Source organism: Pseudophryne corroboree, unplaced genomic scaffold (genome assembly GCF_028390025.1).
Source record: "Pseudophryne corroboree isolate aPseCor3 unplaced genomic scaffold, aPseCor3.hap2 scaffold_1068, whole genome shotgun sequence".
NCBI lineage: Eukaryota > Metazoa > Chordata > Amphibia > Anura > Myobatrachidae > Pseudophryne > Pseudophryne corroboree.
In genome coordinates this window covers 4,013-11,865 of record NW_026967695.1, presented here as the reverse complement: position 1 = coordinate 11,865, position 7,853 = coordinate 4,013, and the positions used below count along the sequence as shown (strand labels likewise).

The 7,853-nt window shown below is 42.0% G+C and overlaps 2 non-coding genes across 2 annotated transcripts; both read right to left on the bottom strand.

Moving 5' to 3' along the window:
* Positions 1 to 734: 734 nt before the first annotated feature.
* On the bottom strand, positions 735 to 808 carry TRNAN-AUU (transfer RNA asparagine (anticodon AUU)). Its single transcript has one exon. It is a non-coding gene; the product is annotated as a tRNA-Asn (tRNA).
* Positions 809 to 1,902: 1,094 nt separating this feature from the next.
* TRNAN-AUU (transfer RNA asparagine (anticodon AUU)) lies at positions 1,903 to 1,976 on the bottom strand. The gene has a single exon. It is a non-coding gene; the product is annotated as a tRNA-Asn (tRNA).
* Positions 1,977 to 7,853: the final 5,877 nt, after the last annotated feature.

Genomic DNA, 7,853 nt, shown 5'->3' with positions numbered 1-7,853 from the left:
TTTTAATAGTATATTGACAGTATTGTTTTCTTTCAAAAATCCACTTCATTTTCTTTACCCTATTATTAAAATGGTAATTGACAAAAACAAACTACATTGTCACCAGAAGAGCAATACAAAATGTACAAGTGATATATTAAAATCATCTTTCCAGCTTGAATTTCAATGTTGCATTGGGTCAACATTTTTGTGAGAAACATCTTCACCCTTAAATAAAGATTTTCTTAATTCCTTACCTGTGTGCTAATTAGATATCACCTTGTTTTCACATTAAACAGACTTCCACATGAGAAAGCAGCAAGGATGCAGTGGCGTTAATGTTTCCTGGTGTCAACTTGTATTATTTCAGTAGACATTGAAATGAGGATGCATCTTGCTGCCTTTCCAATGAAGCAAGTTTAATTTAGTAATAGGTGAAAAACCATCCTTACAAAGGTGTTAATCAGAGACTTGGCTTTGTGGACACTTTTCAGAGAACAAATTTGTTAGCATAAAAATAAAGCCAGAAAATGAAGAGCTGTTTAATCACTCGATTGGATTTTTCTGCCAGCATATTTTTTTTCTCTGCAACCCACTGCTAAATTGTGCTTCCTAGCTGTTTTTTATAAAATCACTGAATCAAATCTAACTCTGATTACATCAGAGAAGGCCATGTACCCTACACCATAAGAGGAGGTTTGAAATTTTGACTTGTCTCCTTAAATATCACCAAAATCTGATCACAAGGTTAATTACGTCCCTGGGTGGGATTGAACCACCAACATTTTGGTTAATAGCCAAACACACTAACCGATTGCGCCACAGAGACACTTTGCAAAAGTCCATACTGACAAAGGCTAATAAGCATTCATCTAAAACGTTTCCTAGAAAAACTTTAAAAAGTCAATAATCTGGAGAGTTTTTGTAAGATGTTTCTTCCATCAACCAACGAAGAAACACATTGGTACTTTCCCATGATGAGTGAGTGCTTCAGGATCTCTTGCACTTACATGTGCAGCAGAGTACTGCAATGGAAGCATGCTGGGCCCATAACCCAGAGGTAGGCAGATTGAAACTATCCTCTGCTATATGCATTTTTTTTGTTAATTAAAGTAATCCAAAACTGGGATTGATATTTTGTCTCTTTTATTTTTACTTAAAGTACAATAACTTTTACCATTTTAATTTGTTTTAATAGTATATTGACAGTATTGTTTTCTTTCAAAAATCCACTTCATTTTCTTTACCCTATTATTAAAATGGTAATTGACAAAAACAAACTACATTGTCACCAGAAGAGCAATACAAAATGTACAAGTGATATATTAAAATCATCTTTCCAGCTTGAATTTCAATGTTGCATTGGGTCAACATTTTTGTGAGAAACATCTTCACCCTTAAATAAAGATTTTCTTAATTCCTTACCTGTGTGCTAATTAGATATCACCTTGTTTTCACATTAAACAGACTTCCACATGAGAAAGCAGCAAGGATGCAGTGGCGTTAATGTTTCCTGGTGTCAACTTGTATTATTTCAGTAGACATTGAAATGAGGATGCATCTTGCTGCCTTTCCAATGAAGCAAGTTTAATTTAGTAATAGGTGAAAAACCATCCTTACAAAGGTGTTAATCAGAGACTTGGCTTTGTGGACACTTTTCAGAGAACAAATTTGTTAGCATAAAAATAAAGCCAGAAAATGAAGAGCTGTTTAATCACTCGATTGGATTTTTCTGCCAGCATATTTTTTTTCTCTGCAACCCACTGCTAAATTGTGCTTCCTAGCTGTTTTTTATAAAATCACTGAATCAAATCTAACTCTGATTACATCAGAGAAGGCCATGTACCCTACACCATAAGAGGAGGTTTGAAATTTTGACTTGTCTCCTTAAATATCACCAAAATCTGATCACAAGGTTAATTACGTCCCTGGGTGGGATTGAACCACCAACATTTTGGTTAATAGCCAAACACACTAACCGATTGCGCCACAGAGACACTTTGCAAAAGTCCATACTGACAAAGGCTAATAAGCATTCATCTAAAACGTTTCCTAGAAAAACTTTAAAAAGTCAATAATCTGGAGAGTTTTTGTAAGATGTTTCTTCCATCAACCAACGAAGAAACACATTGGTACTTTCCCATGATGAGTGAGTGCTTCAGGATCTCTTGCACTTACATGTGCAGCCAGTGGGGACGAATTGATAATCTGTGAGGAGGGGGATGTACACGGTGATATATCGGAGGGTGAAGATGAGGTGGACATCTTGCCTCTGTAGAGCCAGTTTGTGCAAGGAGAGATTAATTGCTTCTTTTTTGGGGGGGGTCCAAACCAACCCGTCATATCAGTCACAGTCGTGTGGCAGACCCTGTCACTGAAATGATGGGTTGGTTAAAGTGTGCATGTCCTGTTTTGTTTATACAACATAAGGGTGGGTGGGAGGGCCCAAGGACAATTCCATCTTGCACCTCTTTTTTCTTTTCTTTTTCTTTGCATCATGTGCTGATTGGGGAGGGTTTTTTGGAAGGGACATCCTGCGTGACACTGCAGTGCCACTCCTAGATGGGCCCGGTGTTTGTGTCGGCCACTAGGGTCGCTAATCTTACTCACACAGTCAGCTACCTCATTGCGCCTCTTTTTTTCTTTGCGTCATGTGCTGTTTGGGGAGGGTTTTTTGGAAGGGACATCCTGCGTGACACTGCAGTGCCACTCCTAGATGGGCCCGGTGTTTGTGTCGGCCACTAGGGTCGCTAATCTTACTCACACAGCTACCTCATTGCGCCTCTTTTTTTCTTTGCGTCATGTGCTGTTTGGGGAGGGTTTTTTGGAAGGGCCATCCTGCGTGACACTGCAGTGCCACTCCTAGATGGGCCCGGTGTTTGTGTCGGCCACTAGGGTCGCTAATCTTACTCACACAGCTACCTCATTGCGCCTCTTTTTTTCTTTGCGTCATGTGCTGTTTGGGGAGGGTTTTTTGGAAGGGACATCCTGCGTGACACTGCAGTGCCACTCCTAGATGGGCCCGGTGTTTGTGTCGGCCACTAGGGTCGCTTATCTTACTCACACAGCGACCTCGGTGCAAATTTTAGGACTAAAAATAATATTGTGAGGTGTGAGGTATTCAGAATAGACTGAAAATGAGTGTAAATTATGGTTTTTGAGGTTAATAATACTTTGGGATCAAAATGACCCCCAAATTCTATGATTTAAGCTGTTTTTTAGTGTTTTTTGAAAAAAACACCCGAATCCAAAACACACCCGAATCCGACAAAAAAAATTCGGTGAGGTTTTGCCAAAACGCGTTCGAACCCAAAACACGGCCGCGGAACCGAACCCAAAACCAAAACACAAAACCCGAAAAATTTCAGGCGCTCATCTCTACTATTTACCCTTGCATAGAAAGGTATAATCTAAGCTAGAGAATTCTATTTGGAGCTCACCTTGTACTTTGTGAAGAAATAATCAGCTTTGTGGCTGAGCAGATATATGGAGTGTGTGGCTGCACACTGCATAGATCTGCTGAGTTGCAATGCTAATAATTTTTTTTTTGCAAAGTACCAATAGCTTCATTGTGAAGGTGGAAAGAAGGGTGTTACGGCATGGAATGTACAAACTGCGAGACCCTGCTGGTAGCGCCTTTGTCTATTTAGTAGGAAGGGCACGTAACAGCCGGGGGGCAATGGAGGAAGCCCCTTTAGGGCTGGAGCCCGGCGGCAACTGACTCCGTTGACTGCCAGAGCAGTTCCGCCCCTGGACTAGAGGAATGGTCAAGAACATGGCAACATTTAATGCCAAAAAATGCAAAATCATACACGTCTCAAAAATGCAAAGGCTAACTATAATATTAAGGGCATTATAATGGCAAGAGGAAAGCTATCTAAGTATTACTATTTCAGGTGAGCAATGTAACAAAGCAATAGGAAAGGCAAGTCAGATGCTTGTTTGCATAGGTTAAAGAACCAGTAGCAGAAAAAAGTAATACAGGTTGAGTATCCCATATCCAAATATTCCGAAATATGGAATATTCCGAAATACGGACTTTTTTGAGTGAGACTGAGATAGTGAAACCTTTGTGTTTTGATGGCTCAGTGTACACAAACTTTGTTTAATACTCAAAGTTATTAAAAATATTGTATTAAATGAACTTCAGACTGTGTGTATAAGGTGTATATGAAACATAAATGAATTCTGTGAATGTACACACACTTTGTTTAATGCACAAAGTTATAAAAAATATTGGCTAAAATGACCTTCAGGCTGTGTGTATAAGGTGTATATGAAACATAAATGCCTTCTGTGCTTAGATTTAGGTCCCATCACCATAATATCTCGTTATGGTATGCAATTATTCCAAAATACAGAAAAATCCGATATCCAAAATTCCTCTGGTCCCAAGCATTTTGGATAAGGGATACTCAACCTGTAATGCCACTGTATAGGTCCTTGGTACAGCCACATTTAGAATCCTGTGTTCAGTTCCAGAAGCCATATCTCCAGAAGGCTGTAAATACATTAGGGCAACTAAAATTGTGCATGGCCTACATCACAAAACTTACCTGGAAATACTAAAAAATGTTGATGTGTATAGTTTGGAGAAGGGAAGAGGGAACATACAGTAATAGAAACATTTAAATATATAGGGAGGAATGTAATAGGGTGTGAGAATCAGAAAGTGAGAGATTTTGTGTTTTTTCCTGTTGTTTTTTTTTTTGTTTGTTTGATTGTTTGTTTTTAAAGTGGCAATCCTTTACATGGCAAAACCAGGTTGATATTTGCCATGTAAAGGATTGCCACCGTGGGCATGTGTAGAAGGGGCACTGCTACTGTTGGCATTATGTGTGTAAACTGCACTGATATGGTGGTTATGTGTATAAAGGGCACTGCGACTGTGGGTATTATTATTATTATTATTATTACATGCGGTGTAATGACAATAAGATAGTGCTACTGTGTGGCGTATTTTGATTTGGGGTGCTATTGTGTGGCCATGCCCCTTCCTTGTGATACCACACCTTCTTTTTTTAAGGAGCGCACTGTCCCTTTATTAAGTATTGGAGAGAGGGCCCAAATTAATAGTTTGCAGGGAGGCGCCAAATACCCTAGCACTGGCCCTTTGGTAGGGGACAGGATTTGCTTCTGCTTGTGCACATATGTTATGATTGCCAGCCAACAGCACTGGTTTTGCCTATAACACTAACTATAAATATTTTGAATTGGTCCTGGACCACCAATCCAAGGCACCCCTGCAAGTGTCCTGAGGCACCCCAGGGTGCAGTTTGAGAACCACTGGTCTAGTGAGTACCCAGGATAATTATTGTAGCTGGTCTGCGGGTAACAGCTCTCAGATCCACTTCTAGAAAAAATGCAGCAATGTAATTTGAGTGATAAACTGCAGAGATGAACCCTTTCTGTGACTGCTGCACAGGGATCACACAAACTCTATTCATAGGGCTGACTTCACTTAGGGGAGATGTTCTCACCCCGCAAAGAAGTGCGAGTATATACCGCACTTACGGTACCATTGGATTTACAGATATTTTCTTGCAATACACTATGGGGGTCATTCTGAGTTGATTGCTCGCTAGCAGTTTTTAGCAGCCATGCAAACGCATTGTCGCTGCCCACTGGAGAGTGTATATTCACTTTGGAGAAGTGCGAATACTTGAGTAGCAGAGCGCCTGCAAAATCGTTTCAAAATAAGACCAGCACTGTAGTTACACTTCGTGTGCGTTGATTCTAACAACCGAGGGACGGCTTTTGATGTCACACACCCATCCAGCGAATGCCCAGCCACGTCTGCATTTCTTCTGCCACGCCTGCATTTTTCCAAGCACTCCCTGAAAACGGTCAGTTGACACCCAGAAACGCCCTCTTTCTGTCAATCTCCTTGTGGCCTGTTCTGTGATTGGAATAATCGCTAGAACTAGTGCAAAACCACAATGGACTTTGTACCCGTACGATGCGCATGCACATTACGGAGCATGCGCATGCACAGATTAGCCATTTTTTTTCAACTGATTGCTACGCAGCGAACAACGGCAGCAAGCGATCAACTCGGAATGACCCCCTATATACATAGAAACATGGATTTTTACTGCAGGAATTATGGTTAGTTTAGGGGTATCGGTTAGGGTCAACAGAGGTGTAGCTAGGGGTCCAAGCGCCCCTGGCAAAGTAAGGGACTGGCGCCCCCCCTTTCGATAAAGCATTGCAGTCCATTGGCGGTTACCATGTTGGAGCCACAGCAACTGACCCCCTCCCCCACACGCTGCCCTACATCATCGGCTGGGATTCACTGTTGGTGTGAAGCCACTGGGAACATTCTGGTAGCATTAGCAGCAGTCTGTGTCATAGATAGGGAAGGCAGAAGGTTAACTAGCTAATAGCAGTCTGTTGGCAGCAGAGGCTGGGCGGGGGGCTGAGAATGAGCCAACGCTGATCAGTGTCCAGTCTGCTCAGACAAAAATATTTTGTGATCAGGGCTGGTTCTAGACCAAAGGAGCCAATGGCAAAAATTTCCTTTGGCACCCCCCCCCCCCCCACACACACACACACATACACACACACACACACACACACACACACACACACACACACACACCAAAAAAGAACATATCCCAGTTTAACATAACGCTATGTGGTGCAAGGTGTGGAGCTGGTCACTTGTATCAGACCTTTGACATTTGCCTTTTCACCCATATTGCATACTTTTTCTTGCAGGTTGTGTCTTAATTCAAGAAGTGTTCTAAGTAGAGATGAGCGGGTTCGGTTTCTTTGAATCCGAACCCGCACGAACTTCACTTTTTTTTCACGGGTCCGAGCGACTCGGATCTTCCCGCCTTGCTCGGTTAACCCGAGCGCGCCCGAACGTCATCATGACGCTGTCGGATTCTCGCGAGACTCGGATTCTATATAAGGAGCCGCGCGTCGCCGCCATTTTCACACGTGCATTGAGATTGATAGGGAGAGGACGTGGCTGGCGTCCTCTCCATTAGAATAGATTAGAAGAGAGAGAGAGAGAGAGAGATTGTGCAGACAGAGTTTACCACAGTGACCAGTGCAGTTGTTGTTAAGTTAACTTTTATTTAATATATCCGTTCTCTGCTATATCCGTTCTCTGCCTGAAAAAAACGATACACAGCAGTCACACAGTGTGACTCAGTCTGTGTGCACTCAGCTCAGCCCAGTGTGCTGCACATCAATGTATAAAAGCTTATAATAATTGTGGGGGAGACTGGGGAGCACTGCAGGTTGTTATAGCAGGAGCCAGGAGTACATAATATTATATTAATTTAAAATTAAACAGTGCACACTTTTGCTGCAGGAGTGCCACTGCCAGTGTGACTAGTGGTGACCAGTGCCTGACCACCAGTATAGTAGTATATTGTTGTATACTATCTCTTTATCAACCAGTCTATATTAGCAGCAGACACAGTACAGTGCGGTAGTTCACGGCTGTGGCTACCTCTGTGTCGGCAGTCGGCACTCGGCAGGCAGTCCGTCCATCCATAATTGTATAATTATATACCACCTAACCGTGGTATTTTTTTTTCTTTCTTTATACCGTCGTCATAGTCATACTAGTTGTTACGAGTATACTACTATCTCTTTATCAACCAGTGTACAGTGCGGTAGTTCACGGCTGTGGCTACCTCTGTGTCGGCAGTCGGCAGGCAGTCCGTCCATCCATAATTGTATTATTATAATATATACCACCTAACCGTGGTTTTTTTTTCATTCTTTATACCGTCATAGTGTCATACTAGTTGTTACGAGTATACTACTATCTCTTTATCAACCAGTGTACAGTGCGGTAGTTCACGGCTGTGGCTACCTCTGTGTCGGCAGTCGGCAGGCAGTCCGTCCATCCATAA